Here is a 27,758-nt window from a genome sequence, read left to right as displayed (position 1 = left end):
GAAGATAGTGAATGAAAATATTTACATAGCAAATGGAAAGCTTGGGATGAGGAGCTCAAGATGAGAGGATGGTAAAAAAAACTTAAGATAAGGTGATAGTAGAAAAATCTTATGATGAGGGGATAGTAGATAAAAAGATTAGGATGAGGAGATAGTGGAAAAGCATGGGATAAGGAGATAGAGGAAAAGCATAGGATAAGGAGATAGAGGAAAACATTGGTATGAGGAGATAGAGGAAAAACATGGGACAAGAAGATAGAGGAAAGGCAAGGGATGGGAAGATAGAGGGGATGAAAAGATTGGGATGAGAAGATAGTGGATGAAGAGCTCAAGATGAAGAGATAGTGGGGGTAAAAAGATTAGGATGAGAAGATAGTGGATGAAAAGCTTAGGATGAGGAGATAGTAGGTGAAAAGCTTAGGATGAGAAAATAGTAGTGTAAAAATCTTAGGATGAGAAGATAGTAGATAAAAATATCAAGATCAAAGGATGAAAAGCTTGGGATAAGGAGATAGAGGAAAAGCATGGGATAAAGAGATAGAGGAAAACCTTGGGATGAGGAGATATAGGGGATGAAAATCTTGGGATGGGAAGATAGTGGATTGAAGATGGATAGGATGATGTGGATAAGGGAATGATACACATAAAGATAAGGAGTGGGAAGGATGCATCTTGATGATTATGATTGGGTTGTAATCAAGGCTTGTAACAAGGTTGGGAAAAAAATTAAGAGTGTGATTGGATGAGTTGAAAGATGTACAATAGGATGGTGCAATTGTTGGTAAATTTTTAGGAGCATTAGGATATGAATGGATGTAATTGGGGGATATGGGGATAACCTAGAGCTAGATACCAATGACAAGGGATGTGCCAAGAGATGGAAAGATGGAGAGATGGTGACAAAGTGCAAGGATAGAAGAAAAGGGGATGATTGGTAGAAGGTTTAGGTAGAGCAATGTGAAAATATAGAGATTGGGAGATGAATAGTTTTGGGAATGACAAGATGAAAATAGGGGTAGAATGGGGCGATGGAAAGATGGACACAATATGATCAACAAGGAATATAGTGCCCCTAGTTATCATATGTTGTTTAACAGAGGTGTTATGAGGGATGTGATAGGATGGAAGATTGGTCAACAAGATGATGAGGGAGATAGATGGAAGCTACGATGTGAAAGGTGAATGATGTAGAGGGTAAGTAGGACGAGTGGATGAGGCTGATGGAGGATTGTATAGATGAAAGAATGGGTTGATAAAGGATAGGTGGATACAAAATTTGATGGGAAATAGATGTCAAAAGGATGACCAAAAACATGTATCTAGTGGTGGACTTTATTTTTATCAAGATCCAAAGGAGGATGACAGGTGAAATGGATAAGATGTGGTCGATATGGTGGGATGAGATGGGTATGGTGGGTGATGGAATGTTCCCCCAAGTGTGTAGAGCATTTGGATAAAGGGATTATGCATGATGCTCGTTTGTCAAGTTTTCATCATGGTACTTGTCCAAGGTGCTTGAATTGCCAATTTTTCACCATTGGACACTTTTTCTTTTTTGATGATTTTTAAAAAAAAAAAACCTTTTGGATGCATTTTTAATCATTGATGTTGGTATGATGGATGGAAAAATATTGGATTAAATGATGGGAATGGTGGGTGGGAGTTGGAAAAAAAGGGATGGGAGGACATGATACTTGTGGGTAAATGGATGAGGAAAATGGAAAGATCATCATTGGCACACACCATGAGAGGTGATGACATAGCGGGAAATATGGTTTTGAACAAGGTTAAGGAGAAAATGGAGGAAGATAAATATAAGGACTAACAGTAAAGTTGGAAGATGGAGGAGTGGAAATATAGGATAAGCAGCATATGGACTAATGGTGGATTGTGGGGATGAAGGATGTATATATGGAGATTTGGATAAAGTATGAAAGGATGAGGCTTTTTGAGTAGTGGGAATGGATGCCAATTGAGATTTTTCTTTGAGATGCATATCTTTTATTTGTATCCTAGGTATCCACCTGACTTTTGACTTTTGCAGCTTGGGTCTTTGTGGCCTTTTGATTTTTTCTTTCTTTTGGATTAAATGTTTCTCTTCTTGAACATGTACTTTAGAGGTGAAATGTTGATACTTCGGTTTTTTTGGATTTTTGGTTAAATGCCTTTTGATTTTGGCATCCAATTTTCTTCTATTAGTCATGGTATGGGAAAAAGAGGATGGATGATATGGAGGGATTATGGATGGAATAATAGAGGTTGAAGGTTGGAAGGGATTCAAGGATGAATTCCTATGATGATGTAGTTGATGGATTTGAGGGGATGGAATGATGGATTGGAATATAGGATATGGATGCATATAATTGCCAAAAATGGATGGAGGAAATGAAGGATCTGGTCCTAAAATAGATGGAAGTAAGGAAGGAGTAGGTCTCAAAACAAATGGAGGAGATAAAAGATTCATGTTATGTATATAACAGCCCAAAATGGATGCAAAGGGTGGGAGAATTTAGATAAGGGATATACAAGTCCAAAATAGAGGGTTAGAAATAAGTAATAGGATAAGAGCCCAAAATAGATGTAGAACAAGATGGATGGGAACTTTGGGGTGAAGATAGAAGGACTTGGAAAAATGTGGATACCAACATCTAGACATACAAATTTATTTCTTTCTTCAATATGATGTTCATTATTTGGAACACATGAGGTGAGTCCATTACTAGCTAAAGGAGTCGAGGCTTTAGATATGATAGTTAGTTGTTCTTCTATGGATCTATCATCATGGATTATAGGGTATGTATGATCATGAAGCAGAGGAGATGGAAGGATAGGATCTTGATCTGGATGGGTTGATGGAAATGGATCTTGAGATGGAGTCGGTATAATGGTAGGATTCAGATAAGGAGGGGATGGTGACTACTCTTTGGATGGAGTGAATAGTAAAAGTGGATCATGAAGGGGAATAAATGGGATGGTAGGATCTTGTTTTGTGTCATGGGATATTTCAACATGCTTTTGGACAAGATCTTGATAGGAATGTATTAGAGTGGATGGTATGGTAGGAGAAGTATGAATGGTTTCTTGAAGTGAGGTAGATGGATGGGTAGGATGTTTTGCAATGCGGATGGGTTGATGGGGGATGGACTCATTAGGTTTATTACATGGTATTTGGGTAATTCTAGGAGGAGGAGATGTAGATGGGATTTGGAGAGATTTTATGGATGGGAGGTAGGATATGGAAGGGGTTTGACATGTAGGGTGGATGAGATAGGTATGGTAGCGATAGGACAATATGAGAGGAGTGATGGCTGTAGGAGATGGATTTTCTTTAGGTTTCCTTGTAAAAATCCTTAGAGATGAGTGTGTGGGATTGGGAAGAGTAAGGGGATTAGGGTGATGCATTGTAGAAATAGGATTTTTTGAATCATTTGGAAAGGGGTTTGGAAGATATGGGGATGATGGGCTTGGACTAGGGATGTGGCTACTAGAATTCTTCTTGAATGGTGAAGATTGGGATATCAAGGGGAAGTAAGATGGAGATATGACTGATGTCTAAGGGGAATATGTGTAATACCCCAAAATTGGCTCATTGCCATGATACCAATTCTGGTATATTTTTGATCAATTCTAAGTCCAATTCTAATAGGCAATTCTCATTCTGCTATTCGCTACTTGACTTAATTGTCAGATGTAGAAGACCCTAATCTGCATTCATCATATTTCTTATGTAATTCCTATAGTACGTACTCATATTAGTCACATTAAACCTACTTGATTTAGTTATAATTTAATTTAAAGTATTTATACTTTATTAAATTAAATTATCTCCTAGGGCTAATGTACTGTGGAATTAAATTTATTTAATTTAATAAATATGCCTATCTTGATTAATTAAATGTAATTATTTAATTAAACGGGAAAGGTATTTCTAATTAATTAAATGAAATTATTTAATTAAATAGAGAACTTACTTCTAATTAATTAAACAAAGTTATTTAATTAAATGGGAAGTCATTCCTAATTAATTAAATGAAGTTATTTAATTAAATAAGAAAAGTGTCTCTAATTAATTAAATAGAATTATTTAATTAAATAGAAAAGGTAATTATGAGAGCATATCTCATTTTATTAAATTAAATATATCACCAAAATCTCTCTTCAGTTCAAAAAAAGAAATTCTTAGTTTACTGTTGATCAAAAAGAAATTAAATCAGTTAACTCCTTATTCTACTCAAATTAAATCAGTTAACTCCTTATTCTACTCAAATTAAATCAGTTAACTCTTTATTTTACTCAAATTAAATCAGTTATCTCCCTTTAATTTGGGAATGTTTCTTAATGACTGAACTTCACCTTTAATCTTGACCATTGATTGAAATCGATCTCAACCATTGATGTATTCCAGGAAAGTCTATTTAAGAGACCCTCATCTCTTCATTTTGGGAGAGGATGAATTAGAATTTGCATTGAATTCTTGTTGAAATTCATACTCACATTTGCTCACATTTGCTCACATTTTTGCATACATCTTGCATTCTTAGTTTAAATTCATTTAACTTAATATGCATAGGTTAATCTAGTTTTGTTTCAATTGTTCCTAGGTTAGAATGCATTTCTCATTCTAGATTAATTTTCACAATCATATAGATTAATTTCATTTCTTAAATCCTTCATTCTTAGAGGGTCTGGTTGCTTAAACACCTCAAATCTGAGGATATCTAACAAGCAATTCCGGGATGAATCTGCAAATAAAGATTGTGTTGAAGTGTGTGTGTTAGCATAGGCCGCATTTTCACGCATACATTTCTGGCACCCACCATGGGGCTAAGAAATCAATTTTCTGGCCTCATTCTTTTTTTTTTGCATTTTAGTTTTTTATTTATATCTTGTTTTGCAGGTTTGTCTTCTTGCAGGTTTGAAGACACTTCAAGAAGACATCCAACAATGATGAGAAAATGAGCATTTGAGAAACCTCTTCCTCTTCTCTGTCTTAATCTTCTTCTATTTCTCATCTTCTTCTTCTTCCTTCTCATGTTCTAAAATTTAAAAAACTTAAAATTGATCAAAATTCTTTTTTTAATCCTTTTTATGATTTTTTATAAAAATCATAAAAAGTGGACCAAATTGATGAATTTTGGTCTAAAATTTTTATTCAAGATTCTAGATGATAGGGAAAAATCACATGCAAAATTTTATATTTTTCTGATTAAAGCTTTATTTTATATATTTTTTTAATGATTTTGTTATATGCAAATTATTTGAGCTAGTAAAGTAACACATTTTGATCTGAGTTTTTTTGTACAAATTTTTGAGAGCTTCTGGCATGTACAATAAAAATTATAGAATTTTTGGATTAAAATTGGACTTTTAGTAATTCATTAATTGTGTTTTCATTGAAAAATTAATTTACATAGCAAATCATCGAATTAAAATCTGAAATTTTTACTGAAATTTTAGGATGATGTCCAGATATCGTAGTAAAACATTCAGTGTTTTCAGATTTAAAATATATTTTTATTAATTTTTTTATGGTTTTCCATAAAAAAATTAATTTATCAGATAAATCTCAACATTTTGATCTAAAAATTTTCTTGCCAATTTGGGACAGTTTCTGTAGATTACAGTAAAAATTTCAGATTTTTTGGATCATAATTCTATTTTTAATAAAATTTTTATGTGTTTTCATAAAAAAAAATGATTAACTCATGATGCAAATCTTGGAATTTTAATCAATACTTTTTATTGCGGTTTTTTTTTTGGAAAACAGCAAGGAAGAAAGAAAGGCCATCCAAATATGAAAAAAGAAAGCAAAAATAAAAATAAAAATGCATCTCACTTTTGCTAGCTTCAAAAACAGCACAAGAATTGTTAAAAATTAGGTAAAATCTACTATGCACATTGCAAGGATCACTAGGTAACCTTCCTCAGCTGATAAAAATTCATTTGGATCTAGAAAAAACATCTCTCGTGTCAAGCTTGTGTGTGTTTTCTTCCATGTTTTCATTTTACAACAAATGCATAATTTGATACTAGGTTGTGATCTCTATTAGTTTCATCTAGCAGGCTTAGTTACTAGTGATAGATCTAATTAGCTATCTTGGGTTATTGGACTCGCTAATTTGCTGGCCCCTCATTCCATCCTATGGTTGCAAGATCAGCACCACATTAAAGGGGAGGGGTCTACAAGAAAGAAGTGTTAAATGCTCCACAAGGCAACCCTTTTGTGCTTTCTAGAACTCACTAGTTTTTGAGTTGTGGACTCATTTTGGCTTGTGTGAGGGGTTAAATGTTCCACATTTTTGGACTCACCTCACAATAGTTAAAGCGTTAAGTGTACCTCCTTGTGCTCTTTGACTACTTTTGGATAGATTTTCTTTCGGAAATTAACATATGTACACATATAGTAATTAAACCCCCATGAACACTATTCGTGAATCTTGAGAGAGTGGGTTCCTAGTGAAACTCCTCTCTACAATGGATTCCTTGTAGGTGGGGAGGATACTTTGAGCATCTCGCAGATAGATGAATCTTCAACTTGTTGATTGAGACATCCTTTCTTCGGAGAGGTTGATAGATCATTGGGAGTTGATATCATAGATCTTTAAGAGATAATCTTAGTTTAGCGTGTCAGATTAATCTGCTTTCTTTGATTGGGCTAAAAATTGAAAAAAGTATCAAAACCTTGAATCTGGAAGCTAAGTCCCCTTATGGTACACTATTGTGAGTTGTTCACCTTTAGAGAGGGTTAACTGTAGCAGACAATCCGTCTACAAGGCAAACTGCATTGACGAAACCTGGAGTGATAATAGCCATTTTTGATGTGGTGGTGACAACCACTATATAAATATCCTTGTGGAAGAAATCTCCATGGGTGTGGTTCATTGTGGGTTGTCAGATCTCCCTAGAAGCTCTTGAAGATTAAGTTCTCAGACTGTGTTAAAACCTCAGTGCGCCGGGATTGGAGGTCACCCCAGTGAGTCATAAAAATTACAGAGTCAAACAATTACTAAAAACCTTAGAGAGGCCAACTTTTATTTTCTAGGGATGTATGCATGATTGCAAAACTCTTCAAAAACATACACAAATAGCTCTTCTAGGGATTAGCACAAAATAAGTCACTTGATTGTTCATGTGCAACGTTGCTTTTGCCCTTGCTCATTGCTTTCAGACATGCTTGAAATCACCTGCTTGCTGTTCTACGTGCCTGTTTATCTACCTGGTTACTGAAACAAATCAAAAATTTGTCCAAAACTATATGAAATCTTCAAAGTCTTTTCAAAATCTAGTTCAGTTGTCAGTCTAGTTTCTATTTTCGCACATAGTTTGCAAAATTTTGTGTGAATACTTGTTGTCCTACCACTTCTTCACGCAGTTTTTTCCAAGTTCTCATGCAAACAGTTGCACATCTCCATGTGAGATCGTTATGCTATCCAAGTTAACCTTGCACTACTTTGTGTGGCCTAGAGCACATCCTCGTGTGAAATATTTATGCTATCCTGAGTCTTTCCATGGCTCTGTGTACTTTCTCATGTGCCTTTTAGAGGATCTTCACGTGAGATCTTGAGTCTAAACTATCAAGTTAGTCTATTAGAGCTATCTGTGCTCTGTACCAAGTTTGTTTCTTGCATTAGTTTACTAATTCTCTATCTGAAAATAGTCTCAAATAGTGGCATCCTGCTTAGCTAATGACTTGTGATCCATACTTTAACTAGTCTTGTCTCTTAGTTATCTTTCTCTTGTCCTTTAGTGCTTGTTTTGCTCTGTGTTATGATAGTCATAATATTTGGCTATTCTAGCCTTCAAATCAGACTATTCATGCCTTAGTATACAACATGCTTATCTTGTCCCATTGAGACTAAGTTCTAGTGAGGCCCTTGTCTAAGCTTTTTCTTTTTGTCATTGTCTATGAGTATGGCAACTTGACTTTTGTTCTAAAACTTGGCTGTCACTACTTGAAACATAGTACATCAAAATGGCTAACAAAAAATGTGCTAAATCCAATATTCTGAGTGAGGAAGAAAAGCTACTTATTGCAAACATGAAGCAACAGATCCAATCAATGAGCCCTCAACTTCAAAGACTAAAAGAAGAGGAAAACACATCATCGAACAAATTCTCCTTGACAGAAATTTTCCCTTTCTCCAATGATAACCAAAAATCACATTCTTGTGATCTTGAATCCAAGACATCTGAGAACACCTCACATACACGCAAGAAATCTAGAAATATCTTTGAAGAAAAACCTTGGAAAACTAAACTGAAGCGTGATTTCACCCCTTTGGGAAGATCTTATGAATTAACCTTGGAAGAACTTCTTGAAGAAAAACTCATTACTTTACCTAAGCTCACTTTGGCAGGATTTTCCTTTATGAGTAACTATTGTGCCTATCATAGACATAATTTACATAAAGCATCACATTGTAGGGAGCTGAAAAACATGATCCAAGATCTCTTTGACAATGGCATAATTTGAAAATCTAAGCTCTCAGCTACTAAAGATTCTACTCTCAAGAAGGATCAATCTCATGAAACCATGTCTAGTAATGGTTCAAACACAACTTCTACTTCCTCCAACATACATCCACCTTCTAAATTGTCCAATCTTTCCAACACATATTCACCAAAAGAACTCACTACTCCCCCAGTTGACTATGTGTACCCTCAAAGGCTGCCTCTAAAGGAAACTCAAGCTAATCTTGACTTAGCTGCAAACCTCTCCCATACTACACCAGGAAAAGATCCAAAACCTCCATGTTGCTCCTCCTATTATCCCCACTCCAACTATCCCTCCATTGTCTCTTCAAGAGCCTATTATGCAGCCTCTAGAAATATATTTAAATACAGATTTAGATGCTCCCTTATCCTTGGATTTGGTTTCATGTCAAGAGGGCCACTTAAATGATGAAGAAACAAGTGTTGATCAAGACCAAGATTCCTTCATCCCCTTTCAAGTCTTCCAAGATCTCGTGCCTCCATCTCAAGAGCCACAGAGTCCTCCATCTCCCATGTCATGCACCTCTACTAAGCAAGATCAAGATATTCCTTCCACCATCCTTAAGGAGATTACAAAAGACCAAGAGAAGGATACTTTTCCTATGTTACCCAAAATTCCTTTTGAAGAGAAAAGTGTTCCCTCGCTCTATTATTCTACCTCGCTACATTCACTTCCAAACTATGCTCAAGCTTTAAATACTCCTGTCAAAGGTATTGCTCCTATAATAGTTACTCCTAAATCTATTGATGAATTTGGTCATATTGCTCACTCTAAAGATGCTGATATCCATACTCATGGTTCATTCACATCTTCTAAATCTATCCTTGGTCCCTACCCATCTAAGCTAAAACCTTCAAGTATTCCATCCATATTGGGGCCTTATATTCCTCTATCTCCTATTGCCACTACTAGCTCATTACACATTCCTCCTACCCTACCCCAAGATCAACAAAGATACACATACTTTACCTCTTCGCATCCACCTTTCCATCTAAACCAGTCATATTGGCCTCATTCATCCACAAATCCCAAGTCCTTTGGAAGGAATTTGGATGATCAACTCAAACACAAGTGCATGAATCCATCCTCAATAGTTCACTATGTCTCCTCTAATCGACATGTGAATGTCAAGAAGGAAAAAAAAAAAAAGAAACCGCAAAGGTCCACTACTCAAAGAGCTCAACCAAAGAAAGTATGGGTTCTTAAATCTGTTATTGAAGAAATGCATTCCAAAGCATCTAATGAAAAATCAAAATCTATATGGATTCCCAAGTCTCTTTTGAAGGAATTGAATATTGAAAACAAATCAAGGTTGACATTCAAGCTTCCAAAGGCTTTCACTCCATCTTCTTCCCAACATCTTCCTGAAAAGGCTTCAAAGCCTTCCATTCCATCTCCCTCTAAAATTATTCTACCACCTCATACATCTAAACCTCAAACTATTTCATCCATATTTCCTCCATCATTCCACTACCCTTCAAGGTGTGTGTCAATGTTGATCTTGCACACTTTTTCTTCTACCCTTGCACATCCTTTTCAATACCCTATCCACTCCACCTTCTATCCTCCACCTTTTATCCTTCCATCCCATTTATCTCATCCATAGCCTAAAACCTTATCCTCCATATATCTTTTCTACTATCTCCCTTCCATTACCTTATCAGCATCTTTGAGTGTACCTTGCTATGGCTTTGGCTTATCATAACTTATCTTTCTTATAGGAATGCTATCTAACTTGAGAAAGGTTTGAATTCTTTCCAAAAACTCTAAGAATACAAAACAAAAAAATGAAAAAATGAAAAAAACAAAAAACAAAAAAAAATAAAAATGAAAAAGTGCCTTGGTGAAAACCACTTCTTGTGGCACCTTGGTAGCAAAAGTAAAGAAAAATAAATTCATCAAATGGTGAAAACCACTTCTTTTGGCACCTTGGACAAGTACCATGATGAAAACCTGGTAAATAGGCATCATGTGTAATTCTTCCATCCATGATATCCTGTCATGATCTTGCTTATCCTTCAAATGTCCTCATCTCAAGTCATTCACTCATAACCTCCATAACAAACTTTGTTATCCTATTGAGTTAACCCTTTGGTCTTGATCAATGAAAGAAAGAAGAAAACTCAGTTCTTAGAAATCTCTTGACATGGTCATTTTCTTGGATTACTTACATGATACCATTCATGACACCATGAGCTCATATTGTTATATCCTTTTCCCTAGCTTGGGTAATCTTGTGAAGACTTTCCTTGAGGGTAACATTCATTGCTTCATACTCCTTGCCTTTCCATCTCTACTTATCCACTCGCTTGCTACTACATCTCATCCTACACCTTGCTAGACACTAGAACAAAATCAAGGTAATCCTTCTTGAGAGCTAGTAATCTTCGACAAATATCTAAAAATTTAAAAAATCCTAAAAATTTGAAAAAGTCCTGAAAAAAATTGTTACCCTGGTGAAAACCTAGCAATAGGCACCTTGGTAACACCAAAAAAAAAGTGAAAAATATCAAAAATACAAAAAAAAAAATTCAAAAAAAGAAAAATGCAAAAAAAATTGAAAAACAAAAAATAGTGCCATTGATGAAAACTTGGAAACAAGGATCATGGTAGCAAAAAAAGAGAATCTTGCCAAGAAGGTGAAAACTTGGTAAATAAGCACCTCTTGTTTCCAATGCTCCATCTTGTAGCGCATCTTCTGGCTATTCTATATAGTTGTTTTCACACTTTCACTTTCCTTCTTTTTGCTCATGTATCCATGGATTGAGTCTTGTCATAACTCGGGGGCATTCCCTCTTTACTGTCACTATTTTTGAGATTCTCCTCATAGAATCTCCTTCGTGACAGTCACCAGTGGTTCTCATTGCGTCTGCCTACTATTGCTAGTGTCTCTCTTTTTGAAATTCTTCTCATAGAATCTCCTTTACAACAGTCACCAGTGCTCCTCACTATGTCTGCCTACTATCACCAATGTTACTCTCTTTTTGAGATTCTTCTCATAGAATCTCCTTCACAACAGTCACCAGTGGTCCTAACTACGTCTACCTACTGTCACCAGTGTCACTCTCTTTTTGAGATTCTCCTCATACAATCTCCTTCGCAATAGTCACTAGTGGTCCTTATTACGTCTGCCTACTATCGCAAGTGTCACTTTTTCAAGATACTCCTCATAGAATCTCTTTCACAACGGTCATCAGTTGTTTCAACTGTGTCTGCCTACCATTGCTTGGGTTATGTCTCCAGATTCCTTTATGGAAGATCTCTCTTGTGTTAGTCACCAATTGTCCTAGCTGTGTCTGCCTACTATCGCTCAGTCCTTCTTAGGTTCTTCATCGTGAAGATTCTTCTTTGACCTCAGTCACTAGTCGTTCTGACTGCATCTGCCTACTGTTGTCACCCTACTGAAGAGATTTCTATCAAATGTATTTTGGACATTGACACTTGACATCAATCCTAAAACATTGAACTCAAAAATGATATACTTGTTTGGATATGTTGAGCTTTTACTTTGTTTGCTTTGTTTTTGCTTCATCATATCTCCTCGAGCAACTCGATGATGTCATCTTTGACTAGAGAAGTAATGATTGGGGGCTTGATCATGGTTTAGTTCCAACAAATTGATATGTTCTTATAAAAGGGGTGTCCACTATAAGAGCCTCCATCTCATATTGGATGGTCGTGTGTCCCTTGACTCCTTTTATACAGATACGTCAATGAAATTGGTTCTTCTCCTTGTTTGTTGGAGTGAACTCTTCATGCTATAGTACATACTGATACTCGTCCTATTAAGTGAATGTACGGGTCATTGGGAGTATATCTAGCACACTTCTGTCTTAGGTTACGAATGCAAGGGTCATTGCGGACAGTATAAATACTGAGTACTTAGTATAAGATGGATCTCTTGTGTGTTTGGTGTGTCTACTATTCAAGCAACATTCAGGTCATCCTAGCGTCTATGCTTTGATGCTTATGTTAACTTGCTACATTAAAAGGGACAAAAGTTCTAGTCATTCTATCTTGTTGTGCCTTGAAGGCTTACATTTAATCTCGACAAACCAATAATGTATGTTATTTTTATATTTCCATGATTTCAATGTTAGTGGGAATTGTATAACATACAAGCTTTATTTTATATCCAGTGATGATTAAATATCGAGGCTTGGTAACCAGACCTAGGGTTGCATTTAACATAGTCTTGTATTACATACTTCACTTGCATAAGCATGCAATTCAATTGCAAATCTACTTTCACCTTCTCTGATGTGGGATTGCTGATCTCTTCAAAGTATCATGTTCTTTCACAAACTGCACAAATGATTGATTAATCATCCTCTTGGCTACTTTAGTTTCTCTGAACCAATTTTTCGGGATTGAATTCAAAATCTGACACACTTAAGTGGCTCAAAATGCATTTAAAAATTATTGTGCAATCCAAATTCTTTTGAAACTTTGTGATTCTTGGAATCTTTTCAACTCAAACTTGGACTTTTGGACCTCGAAATCACTTCGGATCAACTTCCAAATTTCTTTAGATCATTTCTGATCTCTTCATATTTTCTTAGATCATTCTGATCCCTTTATATTTCTTTAGATCATTTTGATCTCTTTATATTTCTTCAGATTATTCTAATCTCTTTATATTTCTTTAGATCATTCTGATCTCCTCATCTTTTCTTTAGATTGTTTTGATTTCTTCTATATTCTACTGAATCTTATATTTTTCTATATCTCATGATATACTGCTTCAAATCATATTTTTGGTGTGTCATCTTTTGATTTAGCTCCTGAGGGGGCAGGATGATTACATCATTAAATACCTATTACTTCTATCTAGTTCCCATCTTATGTCCTTATCACTCGGGACATCTTGTTCCCTTTTATCTGGCATCTTATCCATCTATCTTACCTTCTTATCAATTGATCAAACTTATAACAACTCTTCTTAGAGTTCGATGGATAGGTATTGGGACAGTCTAAACCCTGACTCCTAAGAATCAAGCCTCATTCTGGGGATGATTCTATGACTCATGATTGGACCTTGTTGTCTTGTATTAATCTTAGGTATCTATGTGTTCTATCTGGATCCTTGAAGGTTAAGCTCCATTCTAGAGATAGTCTTCTAAATGCTTTCAATCTTAGGTATCTAAGTGTTCTATCTGGATCCTTGAAGATTAAACTCTATTCTGGAGATAATCTTCTAAATGCTATCAATTTTAGGTATCTAGATGTTCTGTCTGGATCCTTAAAGATTACGCTCTATTCTGGAGATAATCTTTTAAATACTATCAATCTTAGGTATCTAAGTGTTCTGCTTGGATCCCTTAGGATTAAGCTCTGTTCTAGAGATAGTCCTTAAAAGCTTATCAATTGGTCTCCATGTCATCACCTTTGGAACCAATCTCGTCTTCGCATTATGTTTTCTGATTATCTTTGAATTGAACGTCCTTCTCGCACATTCATTCAAAGAGGGGCAAAATGTAATACCCCAAAATTGGCTCATTGCCATGATACCAATTCTGGTCTATTTCTAATCAATTCTAAGTCCTATTCTAATAGGCAATTTTCATTCCGCTATTCGCTACTTGACTTAATTGTCAGATGCAGAAGACCCTAATCTGCATTCATCATATTTCTTATTTAATTCCTATAGTATGTATTCATATTAGTCGCATTAAATCTACTTGATTTAATTATAATTTAATTTAAAGTATTTATACTTTATTAAATTAAATTATCTCCTAAGCCTAATGTACTATGGAATTAAATTTATTTAATTTAATAAATATGCCTGTCTTGATTAATTAAATGTAATTATTTAATTAAATGGGAAAGGTATTTCTAATTAATTAAACAAAATTATTTAATTAAATGGAGAACTTACTTCTAATTAATTAAAAAAATTTATTTAATTAAATGGGAAGCCATTCCTAATTAATTAAATGAAGTTATTTAATTAAATAGAAAAGGTAATTATGAGAGCATATTTCATTTTATTAAATTAAATATCTCACCAAAATCTCTGTTCAGTTCAAAAAAGGAAATTCCCAATTCACTGTTGATCAAAAATGAATTAAATCAGTTAACTCCTTATTCTACTCAAATTAAATCAGTTAACTCCCTTTAATTTGGGAATCTTCCTTTATGACTGAACTTCACCTTTAATCCTAACCGTTGATTGAAATCGATCTCAACCGTTGATGGATTCCAAGAAAGTCTATTTAAGAGACCCTCATCTCTTCATTTTGGGAGAGGATGAATTAGAATTTGCATTGAATTTCTGTTGAAATTCATACTCACATTTGCTCACATTTTCTCACATTTTTGCATACATCTTGCATTCTTAGTTTAAATTCATTTAGCTTAATATGCATAGGTTAATCTAGTTTTTTTTCAATTTTTCCTAGATTAGAATGTATTTCTCATTCTAGATTAATCTGTACAATCATATAGATTAATTTCATTTCTTAAATCCTTTGTTCTTAGAGGGTTTGGTTGCTTAAACACCTCAAATCTGAGGATATCTAACAAGCAATTCCCTTTAAATAGAAGGCAATAGGTTGTCTTGCCGGCTGATTTTCGGATGAACAATCCAATGTTCATTCTAGGATGAATCCGCAAATAAAGACCATGTTGAAGTGTGTGTGTTAGCATAGGCCACATTTTCACGCATACAATATGTGGGTGCAATAAATGGAGGAGATGTGGATGTGAACAATAATAAATGTCCCTTGTTAAAGGCATGTTAAGGAGTACTAGTGGGTACACATGGAGGAATGATGGAGTAGGTTGGAGGAATGTTTGGATTTTGGAGGATGTTTAGAGGAATATCTTGAAGGCTTTCAATATACCCATCATTTTTGATGAAATCTTCATCATCATTAGAATAGGATGGAGTGGGAGAAAAGGTTGGATGACAAAATTCATCATAATAATATTGTGACATTATGTAATACAAAGGAATACAAAAATACAAATTTAGGATAGGTAGGGAATCTTAGATTTTGATTTTGATTAAGCTCATGATAGGAGGAAAGACTAACTCCAAATGATATGAAAAATGGGATGGGAAATGAGTAAGAAGACTTAGCTAGCTTTAGGATAAGGAATGCTTGATGGAAGATTAGAATAATGTAGAAAAGGATGTTATTAGGATGAATTTTTTTTGGAAGTTTGGATGAATCTCTAATGAGGCAGTGGCTATGCTAAGTATGCCTTTCATTTGGGTTGAATGATTTACCAAAGGATAAAGTAGAGAAAACTAGACTTAGGGTTGTTGCTAATGGATTTGCTAACAACTGTCTCAAAGGATAGATAAGTGATCTCTTTAGCAAAAGGACTCAAATTTTTCTAAAATATGGGGAGGGTTTTGGAGCACTTAAGCATGTCAAACACATCAATAGTCCTATAAAGTATTGACTAGGATATAAAAACTCAACTAGGGGTGTCCTCAATATACACAAGATACATGAGGCCCAAATCTATAGATGAAAGAGAACAATGCCACACAGCCAGGAGGAGATGGTAACTCTTGAAATCTCCACCTTCACTTCCTAAAGGTATAAAGTTCTTTGGGGCTTAGCCAAGAGTGACAAGATTATGCTTCCAAGAGAGGTATCCTTCGATTCACCTCCCAATATTTATACCCTACCAAAACACTAGAGTTTAGGTCATCTCAAGGGATGATGAAATCCCCAAGAAGGCCTCCTAAAAAGTGTAAAAAAAACCATATAAGTGATCCTGGTTTTAAAAGGCACTTGTTCTTTTCCAATTGATGATTTAGATTTTTTAACCTACGATTGAAGACACTCATGTTTATGGCATACAATGTTCTTTCCAACTTGACATCATTGTCAACATAATGAAAATTGGGAGTTCATCAACATAAGAAATTTGAGCATAGTCAACATGAGAGATTCAATATGGAATGTGTCAACGAGTCAATTCATTTATGCATTCAAGATTGAGTGATTTCCTTTTAAGCCCCAAAGTTGAAGTGTGAGGTATAGAAATGATATTATATCCTTAGCATGCAAGATTGTGTTTCTAGTTTTAATCATGCATTCCAATGAAATTTTTTAGATTTTAGTCCATGTCATTCAAGAATGATTTTAGCAACATTCATTGAATGAATTTTTTTAAAACATTCAAGTTTATTCTAAGAAAAACTTGCAAAAAACATGATTAGGTTTTCAAGATGCTCTAATCTGCAATGCTACAAAAAATCAATGTGATTATTCACCAAAAAAATTTCCAAAATGGAAGCTTGACTATGGAAATTTTTTTAAAAACTTTTTTCGTTCTTTTTATAGGCATAGAAATTCTTAGAATAACCCCTATGCTACATAAACATGTTCCCACAAGAGTTGAACAATGATCCCATGGGAATTAAACAATGATCCCATGGGAGTTAAATAATGATCCTATAGTGCAAGAATGCACTCGAATAGCGTAGAATTGAGCTACAAAGAATAGTGAAAATAGGGAAAAAGTGGGTAGCAAAAAAATACTTACATTGTGATCTCACGACGGAGTGATCCTGTAGGTTTATGGAAGGCATTCTCATGTGTAAAATTCATGTATACATAAGAGGATTTTTTAGCGAGAATGACGGGAGGGTGTTTACTACCATGTGGTGGAGGGGTTTATGGAAAATTGTGATCCCACTCCCTTGGGTTCATGTTCCTACTAGTAAAAGATCATGATTTTGAGGCTATGGGTTCACAATTTTATGGTTGAAATATCATGAATATAGGGTGTTTCCAAGGTGTTTGAATAGGGATTTGATAAGATGGCCAGGAGCACACTTCCTAGTTGGAGATTTTGGTACTTGCAAAAAATTTAAAAACACCACCTATCTTCACAAACAAGCACAAAACATTATGTGGGTTAGTTTAAAAAAAAAAAGAAAACAAGCATGATTATGGTGACTTGAATGTAGGGTTCCATGGGGAATGCCAAAATGTACCACATAATTTAGTATATGCAATATTGAATACTAGTTATTAACAACAGGTAGTCACAAAAATAATAAGTAAAAAATTCTAATAGGATAAGATTATCACCAAAAAGAAACGAAAACCAATAATGGTAAGTTCCTTGGGTGTAACCTATGATGATGTGGATGTATCCCTGATGGATAGGGGATGCATGCTCATAGTGTGCCCAAGCTTCTAATTGATAAGTGTTTTACCAAGCATGTAGGTGGGTGAGGATTTCAATAATGGAGTTGTGGATGAATTTTAGCATGGTGATGGTTGAAAATGGTGGTGATGTAGTGGTCAGTGGGGCATTATAAGTTTGCATGAAAGTTGATATAGATTGTGAGAGGGAAGGGCTTTATTTTTAGGCTAAGGGATAGTGAAATGGAGGGTCAAGATGCAAGGATGGAAGAATGGTGAGGGAGGTCTAGGATGCTTTGAAAGGGAAGCACATGGATTGTGCTTATTCAGGGCTCTAGCCTTGTGACAAGTGTCACAAGGGAATTGGGTGGTCAAAATTGAGGGTCAAGCAAAGTAATGAGGGAGGATGAGTCTATAAGAGAGATGTAAGTGGCATTAATGGCATGTAAGAGCCATTAATGCTCTTGGATAGGGATGGAAGATGACAAGGGAGACTTGTTGACTTGGATTTGGGTTAGCAAGTCTTAAGCCTTTCTTAAATTTGTGCACATGTTTAGGAGGGGGATTAGACTTAGCTTACGAAGGGGGTTAGAGGGCAAGTGGCTTAGCTTTGATGTGATGGGTTAGTTAGGTGGCTAAGTGAGGTTAATAAAAGTGAATGGGTTGGATTAGCGGTAAAGATGATTTATTAAATGATTTATTTAATAAATAAGGGATGTGGGATTGAATTAAATAGATTTATTTGATAAATGGGGGATGTGGGATTAAATTAAATTGATTTGAGGATTTATTTAAGTTAATAGAGGAATAGGGTTTTAATTGATAAAATGATTTTGGGTTATAATTTGATTTTATCAATTGAACTATAGTTAATTAACTAGGGGATGATGATTAATTAATTAAATAATAAACATTTAATTAGTAATGTCCTAGGAGATCACTAAATAAGATTACTTAGTGATGTAATTAGATTTAGGTGTCAACAATTAGAGGGTATGGAAGGGGATGAAGAAGTAGGAGTCTTATCACTATTATTACTCCTAGTAAGTACTATACAAGAAGGAGCTTCTAGAGTAGTATATACATCACCAACTCATTCTGAGTTAGACTTATATTCAAATTAGTCACTTAAAAAGTCCCTAGGTCCTCCAAAGGATTCCTCATTGATAGGTATTTCTTATATAACTTCTTTATTGACCTCCACTTCTCTAAAATGTCATTTCTAGACAAGACGATCCATCATTCTCATCAGTCAAGTGAAAGATACACATGTTCACCATCTTAGAAGAAGGTCCCTCAATTGCTAATTTTTTATTTCTTAGTAGCATATGAGGTTGTCTTCCCAGTGCTCCTAGATAATTAAAGTTCCTAGGGACATCATGATAAGTTATTCCAAGCATCTTCCTTTTCATCTCTAAGACATCATTCAATAATCTCTAAACTACATGATTAGTTGAATAGGAAGTGGATGCATGATTTTGAGGATTTTTCATCTCACATCTCCACTTCCCTATAGCCAAGAGGTCCTCTTCTAATTCCATGACTAATCTTTTTTCTACATCAATATCTACTACTCTATTCCTTCTTAAGTGAAAATTTATGTTAGGGGGCATGCCATTCATAAAGAAACCTTTTCTATTTCGATTATTAGGTCTCTTCATGGAAGGGATTTTATATAGGATCTTACTAAATTTGGCTATGAAGTCATGCATGGGTTCTTGAACTTCCTTTTTGAGCTACAATATTTTTAACAGAAGAGTATATTCATCATTAGTAGCTTTAAACCTAGATTCAAAAGAAGTCCTCATGTAATCTCAGTCAGTGATAGTATAATTGGGGAAGATGGTGAAAATAATTAGTGAAAGCCTCTATCAAAGTTCGAACAAATAATCTAACTAAAACATTTTTAGTGCTGAGAACAATAACTCCATAGGTTGTCTTAAATGCATTCAGGTGTTCATCAACGGATTTCTTCACATCTCAAATGAACTTAGGAATAATATATTGAGCTTCTTTAGGTAATGGATTATGATTAAGTCCTAGGGCCAAAGGTCCCACTTGAGCACCCCAGGGAATTGTAGCCATGGTGGGGAACTGGAAGTTGATAGGTTAGATACTAAAATGTGTGGGAAGGAGGGCTCTAGGAAAGACTATAGATTGCAAAGAAATGACAACTAGTTTAGGTTTCATAGGATAAGTGGAACTACTTCTACATTTATTTATCACCTTCCTCTTATGAGTATGATCTATGGTGAAATTTAATGACTTTACAAACTCAAAAGACTTGTCTATAGAGCCTTTAGTTTTATCACCTCGGGTATACTTTATGCTAGATAGCTTGATAAAAAGACTTATTACTAGATTTATTGAGCAAGATTAGGATACAAATCTTGTTGATCCAATCTTTCTACAACTGCTTCTTCTTGAGCAATAGGTACCCCATTAATCAAGTCAACTATTTCTTCTTTGTCTTCAGGAACTTGAGTAACCTACAAGTATTGTTTGTTGCTAGTCCAACTATTTCAAGCTAGGGTATTTATGTTATAAATAATGTCTTCTTGAGTATTATTGAACCATAGACTAGGTAGAAGAACTGGGAAAATGTCTTGATGACGCAAGACCATTAGAAATCAAATATCATGATTTCCCTAGTAGAGTTGCAAAAAATTATTAATGAATAGTTTTTGCCTCCAAGTTAATTCAGCTTTTATTAACAAGAAAAATAGCTTTCACCACAAATGATTCTTGAAAACTTGTAAAGACTCTCTATGTTTTAAAGGCTCAGCTTCGTTCTACAATGATTTATCAATACAACTGTTGTTGTGATTGAATTATAGAATTCGTTCATTTAACCTAAAAGAACATAAGGAAAGTGAAAACATCATCTCATAAATACAAAAGAATGTTTCAAATTGAGAAATTAAGATTTAATACATGCAATATGACACATAATTTAAAGATTCTATATTTTTTATCAGGCTCGCCAAACTAAAACAAATGAAAAGTATAACTTCAGCATAGTCTATGAAACAACATCTATGCAGGAATGAATTTCATAAAAATCCAGTATCAAGAAAGACAACTACATGATTATTGAAGTGATGCACTAAAAATAATGATATGATCAATTCTATTATCATTAACTTTACTCCAGTCAACAAAAAGGAAACAAATATTAACTTAATAAGAAAATTAAAAATTCTAAGTCTAGAGAGTTGACCCTTTAGGTCAATCAAAAAATAACATATATAGCAAGTCAGGCTTTTCAAATTAGTTTCAAAAACTAACTCCTTAAGGAGTTTCCCACATAAGGTTTTCCAAATTAGTTTCAAAAAATAACTCCTTATGGAGTTTCCAACTGTTTAAATGGAATTGATTTTTAAAGAAAAGCTAACTAAAATAGGAAAATAAGATGGTTGACATTGGCACAAGGGTCTTTTGAGTTAGAACAACCACCAACTCTTTCTTTCCAATCCTTGTGCACTATGAGGAAACCAATCAATTCTTGTTGTTTTAGGATGCCAATTTTCTCCAGGCAAAGCTTCCACATCATCATAATCCTCAAGATATGATCAATCTTTTTAAATCGTATACATCCAAATGGTCAATGTAGATGATCATCATAGAATCTGCTATGGTAATAATGGTTAAGTCCTTGACTAAGACTTCACTTATTTCCTTTAATAGCTTGACCTTGGAGAAAAGGTTGTTTCCACCTCTTTTTAGAGTTTTCCATTTTGATCTTCATTTCCCATAATTTTGATGTCAATGCATTTAATATTAGTGGCTAGGATTTCTTTTAGACACCCAACTTCTTTTAGTAGTTCAAAGCATTCTTCTAATCCCTATTCAATCACTATATTCCTCCATTCTAGGTTAGCTCTAGCGATGAACATATAATCAACATCAATCTTATTTTTTGAATTATCAGTCAAGAACCTAGATATATGTCATATTTTTGAACCTCTAAATGTTGATGACATATTCATCCCACTTAATCTTTTTAGATTCTTAGACCTTCATCTTTGATTCTAGGGCTATCATCAATTTTGTCAACTCTTGAATTACTATTTATAAAGTGAGAGAAATAACTAGCTACCTAACATGAACTACATTCAACCACTCACCGTAGGCTTGTGAAATAGAATGATCCCTCTTGACCTATTCAAAAAATCCATTATTTAGGGAAGATCTAACATTGAGGATATAAATGGAAGTTGGCAAAGCTTCTATATTTGGGTTCTGAATTTCATGAATATATTCTACCATTTTTTGTACCAACTTCTTCAGCTCCTATTTATCCCTCTGATGCTTCCATATGTGATGGAAAATCTTGGAGCTCCCTATGGTCCATATCATTATATTTTCTACCCTATAATAAATTCTATGACTATTTTCTTTGCTATATAATCTTGGGGAGGTATTTTATCTAGACCCTTATTAGCTATTGATTCCATCACTTTGGCTATGCATTGCTCTATATTATCATCAATATTCAGTATAGTCTTTTTTTTCCTTTTTATCTTTGGGAGTTTTCCTAAGAAATTTACTTCTCTTATCACCCACTAGGAGAGTTTCTAGCACTATGCTCCTTTTCTTACTCATAGACAACTCAACCCAATTAGGAATAGAAGGATTCTCTTTAGGTGGAGGGATTTGTAGCATGTGTGATGAACTAAGCACAATTGAACTTAAAGTAATAGCTCCATTTGTTACTTGTTGATTCCCTCATTCCACCTCAGCACTTTGGGCTCCAACAAAAGTTTCTTCTCTTAAATCAAGATCAATTATTACTAACTTATCACAAGTCTTATTCAAGCTACTCATCTATTCCTATTTCTTTCTACTAAAAGAAAAAGTTCATTTAGGAAAAGGAGGAAGATGAATTAAACTATGAAAAAAGATTTTAGGTTCAACTCTTGACTATAGTTTTTCTACAACAGGAGAATGAACAATTTCATTAGTACCAAGAACAACATGGGTGAACTAGAGCTAGCATGAACCATTTGGACAAATACAACCCATTGATTTTGATTTTCCTTTGCCTATGAGCCATTTTTCTATTCTAGTTAGGATAGGCAAGGTTCTTATACGTAGGTTATCCTCCTCTACTATTGTCCAATCAATTTCTGGCAATGTGTAAGTATCCACTTGACCAATATAAGCTAGGTCAAAGTTTCCTCATTTTCTCCTTCAATTACTCCAAAGTTATATAATGGGAGATCAAAATCCTTGATCAATGCTAGTGAAAATCTAGACCATAACCTCTTCCTAACCTTAAAATCATCTTGATAGTTAGCCCAAAAATCTCCTATATGGGGAACATAGAGAGTAGAGGAACCTAGCTCGGAGTACCTTAGGAAAAATCCATGACTATGATAGTTAGTTCTAGTATAATATGTTAACAGATTCATGGATTTAATTTTAGCTCTAATAGTAAGGGCATCTTGGATTTTCTTGCATTTTTAGTAGTTGAAATCAACAGGGAAGGTGTAGCCAAATCCTTTCCAAGGTTTACAACTCTTTTCAATATCTGTCAATTGTCCACATATTTCAATCAACACAAAATGATCTAGGTAGTGTTGAGGTAACCTTAGAGGCTATCCTTCATATCCTCTAACCCTAAGGTAGGTGTGCTTTGGAAATTGAGTAAAGAAACTACCATAAATATCGATCAATTGAGAAAATTCATCTATTATCCTCAAGTTCTCTTTCCCTTGCAATTCAAACACTAATTTACCTAGGAAAGTGTCTTGAACTACTTTGAAATGTTCTTGGTTTCCACTCTTCTATAAGAGAGGATAGTATTCATAAATCAAAATTCTTTGATTCTAGTCTAAGTGTGGTAAACCCTTCCATCTTCAACATACCCTTTCAAACGTCAGACCAACTATAAGGCTAAACCCTTCTACTTTAGGCTCTACAAAACCTAGGTGGGTGGACAATATATTCACTTATATGGTACTAGTGCTAAAACCTAAACTTGAATCTAACAAAGAATATAAAAACCCTAAATCTTCTAACACTTATGCAAAGATCTCATACATGAAATAGCTAATAACATGACCAAAGAAATTGCTAAGCTAAGTGAGGGTATCACATTTCAATTCTTTGACATTAAAGGAAAAATATTTGATTAATGATGTCAATTTCAACAAAACATGACATGAAAAACATAACACTTGGATCCTATAATTGATCATTTCCTTATCCGTTGGGCAATCCCACAAAACCCTAACACACATCCCTAAAATTCATTGACATATCCCATACATCAGGACTTCCTGATCTATCTATTCACCTTGTGAATTAGACATCTACAACTTTTTGAATCTCATACTCAACCCATCTCTTCATGAGATCTAAAATTCTATGATGATGAATAAAATTTTTATATAACTCCTTAAGTCATAAGAAAAATAAATCAACATATACAATAGATAGATTGTAACTAAATTTCATACCCTTTGTTTACAAAACAAAAAAGATCACAAAAAACATGAATGGGAGACAAGATATCATAATGACGATTAACTTGCTACTGCATTTTCATTCATTTCTTTGAAATAAATACAATAAGATGCATGAAATTGAAATGTAAAACTTCCTAACAGATCAGAACTATCTGTATTCTTATTTCTTGCTCTTCATTTATAAGGGAAATTGTTGAAGAATATGGTGGAATCATAGTCATGAAAACATATCAAGAACTAGAACCCTAGTCTCATAGCAAAAAATACCAACCCTTACAATGGATGAGAAAAAAAAAAGACATAGAAGAAGAATGGAATTACAGATCTGATCTAGAAGTGACATGTGTATACTTAAATCTCCATTCTTTGTTGTTTTAGAGCATCTCTCGTCTTTCTACCCATAAAATCTGATTTTGGTTTCATCATTATTTTGTAACAAAAGTGAAATATCTCTTCCTCAATGATGAAAACCCTTATGTTTCCAAAATATTTGAAATGCATCATGAAGTTGTTGGCAATACATTGATTTATCTAACTTGGGTGTGACAAAAATTGCCCATAATTGCATTTCTTACTACCTTTCCCATTTACTCAGTTCACCATTTCATAGGAAATCAAATCTAAACTATCCCAACTAAATAAAACTAATAATTGGGTACCTAGGACAAATCCTCACATAACTGAAACCAATGACCTTATATGGAAAACAAACTCTAGAAATAGAAATTTTGTTCTCTCCTAGTTTTAGCAATATATAATACTACCATATTTTCTTACCAGAAACACCCAGAATCTTAATTTGACAATCTAACTCCTATCAAGGCTTTGAAACTTCATTTTGGCATATATTTGACTTTTTCTAAAGTTTGAACTATAGAATATAGAAAAAATCATTTTAAACTGACCCTGCACATTTAAAAAAAGGAAAATAATAAAAAATATTATTTCTGAATCCCATTTGATTTTCCCTCTAATTTTCAATCTAGGTCAAATGTGTTTGACTGGCCCTACCACATGTCATTCTCTAATTGGTTGGATTTTGCTTCATCACCTGGCACTTTCCATGTGGACACCACATGTCTCCCACATCATCAGTCACTATGTCTCATAACGAGTCAACATTTTTTAATGTCATCACGATAGGCATCGTGACACATAGCACCTCTAGATATGCTAGTACTGAATCAACATCACCCCATCACTGCCTTATCATCATGTCACCTCAATCTACCACATCATCTGTCACTATGTCACCTGACGAGTCAACATTTTTCCATATCATTGTGACATAGTGACCTTGTGATAGATGGCATTTTATCCCACCTCAACACCTCAATTTCTGTGCCACATCTAGGGTACTCTACCACTTGTCAATTTTTGATTGGTCTATCTTAGTCCAACTAGTGCCACTTGTCAAGTTTTGGTTCATCATCAAATTCCATGTTAGCATGATGTGATCACTGTCATTCAAAATTCTATTATATTTTCCATTCAGCGTATCTGGGCCCCATGGGATAAGCCTTGTGTCTTAAAAGGTGTGAGCCTTTGAGACACTATGTTATGGATTGTTGGTATATTTAAAAGTTTGAAAGAGCACCCACCCAAAAAATGTGGGATAAAATTTCTGTACCCATTTTTCTTTGCCAATACATTGGCGACTTTAGAAAATATACACCAATGTTTTGGGTATGAGAAAAGGGCAGTGAATGCTAAAACATGAGGAAAGAAATAATTAAGTCCCTCCATTTTGAGTTAATGACTGCTTATATAGTGGTCTCCCCATTTTGAATTCCACATTGGCAGATACACTTTCTTCTCTCTCATGCATGGGTGTATAAAATTGAACTTGAAAATGCCAATGCTAGAGAGAGGTAGATAGCTATGAGAGTGGGAATCGAGCTTGAATACATAACCAAAGGGGATCAATCAAAACTTGAAAGGTATTCAATAATGGTTTCTGAAGTAAGTGAGGTTCCATATGGCATGTGGAGCAAGCAAGCTATTCTTTAGAAAGCGGGCACAATTCTCATCAAAAAAGGATTTCTTACTCACTATTGATATTCTCCATTGGGGATTTTTGTTTCAGATAAAAAGGCCTCCCAAAATTCATTCTTAACCATGAATGACAACTCCTACACTCACATTCTCTTCCAACAATGACCCCAAAAATCTTCTCCTTCTTATGACACCCACTCCTTTTTGTAGATGGATGGGGTGAAGTAAGAGGCAGTCCATCATGTTTTCAAACACATGCACATGCCCAAGTTAGAGGACTATGGCTCGTTATGGACTTAGAACCTTATACGGATCTTCCCACAGCCCATTTACTTCTAACCAGCAACATCTCCCCCCTTTTTAAAATGATGGTCTCCACATTTTTTGATTTGCAGTTTCCTCTACTCTTGATTGAATGCATAAAAATGTCAGTAGTAGATTTCCATATATGACATCTAATTCCAATTTTTATCAACATATCTTTTAACATTTGTAGAAGGGAACACTATCATCCTGGCAAAAAGTTTTTTTTTGTAGATGTATACGAAATAAAAGGTCAGACCTGCTTCTTTTTCTAGTGGCACATTATAATCATTATGTCAATTCACGAGATGAAAAAGAAGTCTAATCAAGGTTCATATGTGCTAAACCTCTCAATGCAATAAGTATCATATTCTTGGCCATCATTTTTATTTTAATGCCACAACGTTAATAGATGTTTTCGAAACATGCATTTCAGTAAAATTTTACTTTTAATCATCTTGCCAACATACCCCTACCTAGTAAGGAAAAATTAGAAGAGTGGCTTCAAAGATGAGTAATTAAGGAAACATACAGTTGATTAGTGATAAACTTGGTCCCTCCCTCCCTTTCAAATCTCTCTAGTATTGTTATTCCATCCCCCATATCCATTTTCAAAATGAAATGATGACATGTATTTTGAAACAAACATCTTCACTGTTGGGTCGAGACAAGTTTATTCTGATATCCTAATCATATCAACATAATTTACATCGTCATTTGAGCGTGATGTTTTAATAAACCAAATTCATTCTAATCCATTTTTAATCATCTTGAAAATCCCAAAATGCCTTATCATTTTGACGAGATTAGCCAGGCCCCAAAGTGGGTTTGGCTTTTTTTTTAGTTTTCAAACAATTGACATCTCATAATGGCCTACTTAAAATCTAACATTGACTAAAAACCATTCGATCACTATTGATTCAAATTTTAAAACTCAATTCACATCTTTCTATAATTTGTCAATTTTGTGCTAGGAGGTCATTTGACTAGCTTTAAAAACTAACAAAAATACTTGATTAGGGTTTCAAAATGGACACACTAATTCTTTTTTCCATGCAATTTTACCTTGTCAAATCTCATCTCATGATGAGTACTCAGTCAAAAGATATTGACAATCAAAGTTTCCTTCTTAGAACTACGTGCAAGAAAATAGGTCAAAAAACCATAAAATGCATTTGGATTTGGCTTTGAAAACAAGGCCAACCGACTTTTGGGGAAATGAAAGTTGGGGTATTGGTTCACTTTCATGAGGAAAATATGAATCTTTCATTAGGGCTCATGAAGAATATCTAGACACATTTGGCAAATGGTCAAAGTGGGCTACTTAGATTTGGAGGACTAGAAACACTGGTAGAAAAATAGTTTTTGCAAACA

The sequence above is a fragment of the Cupressus sempervirens genome, chromosome 4 (assembly GCF_028749045.1).
Source record: "Cupressus sempervirens isolate cs-2001-9-10 chromosome 4, ASM2874904v1, whole genome shotgun sequence".
In the NCBI taxonomy this organism is placed as follows: Eukaryota; Viridiplantae; Streptophyta; class Pinopsida; order Cupressales; family Cupressaceae; genus Cupressus; species Cupressus sempervirens.
Note: the sequence above shows the minus strand (reverse complement) of the source record.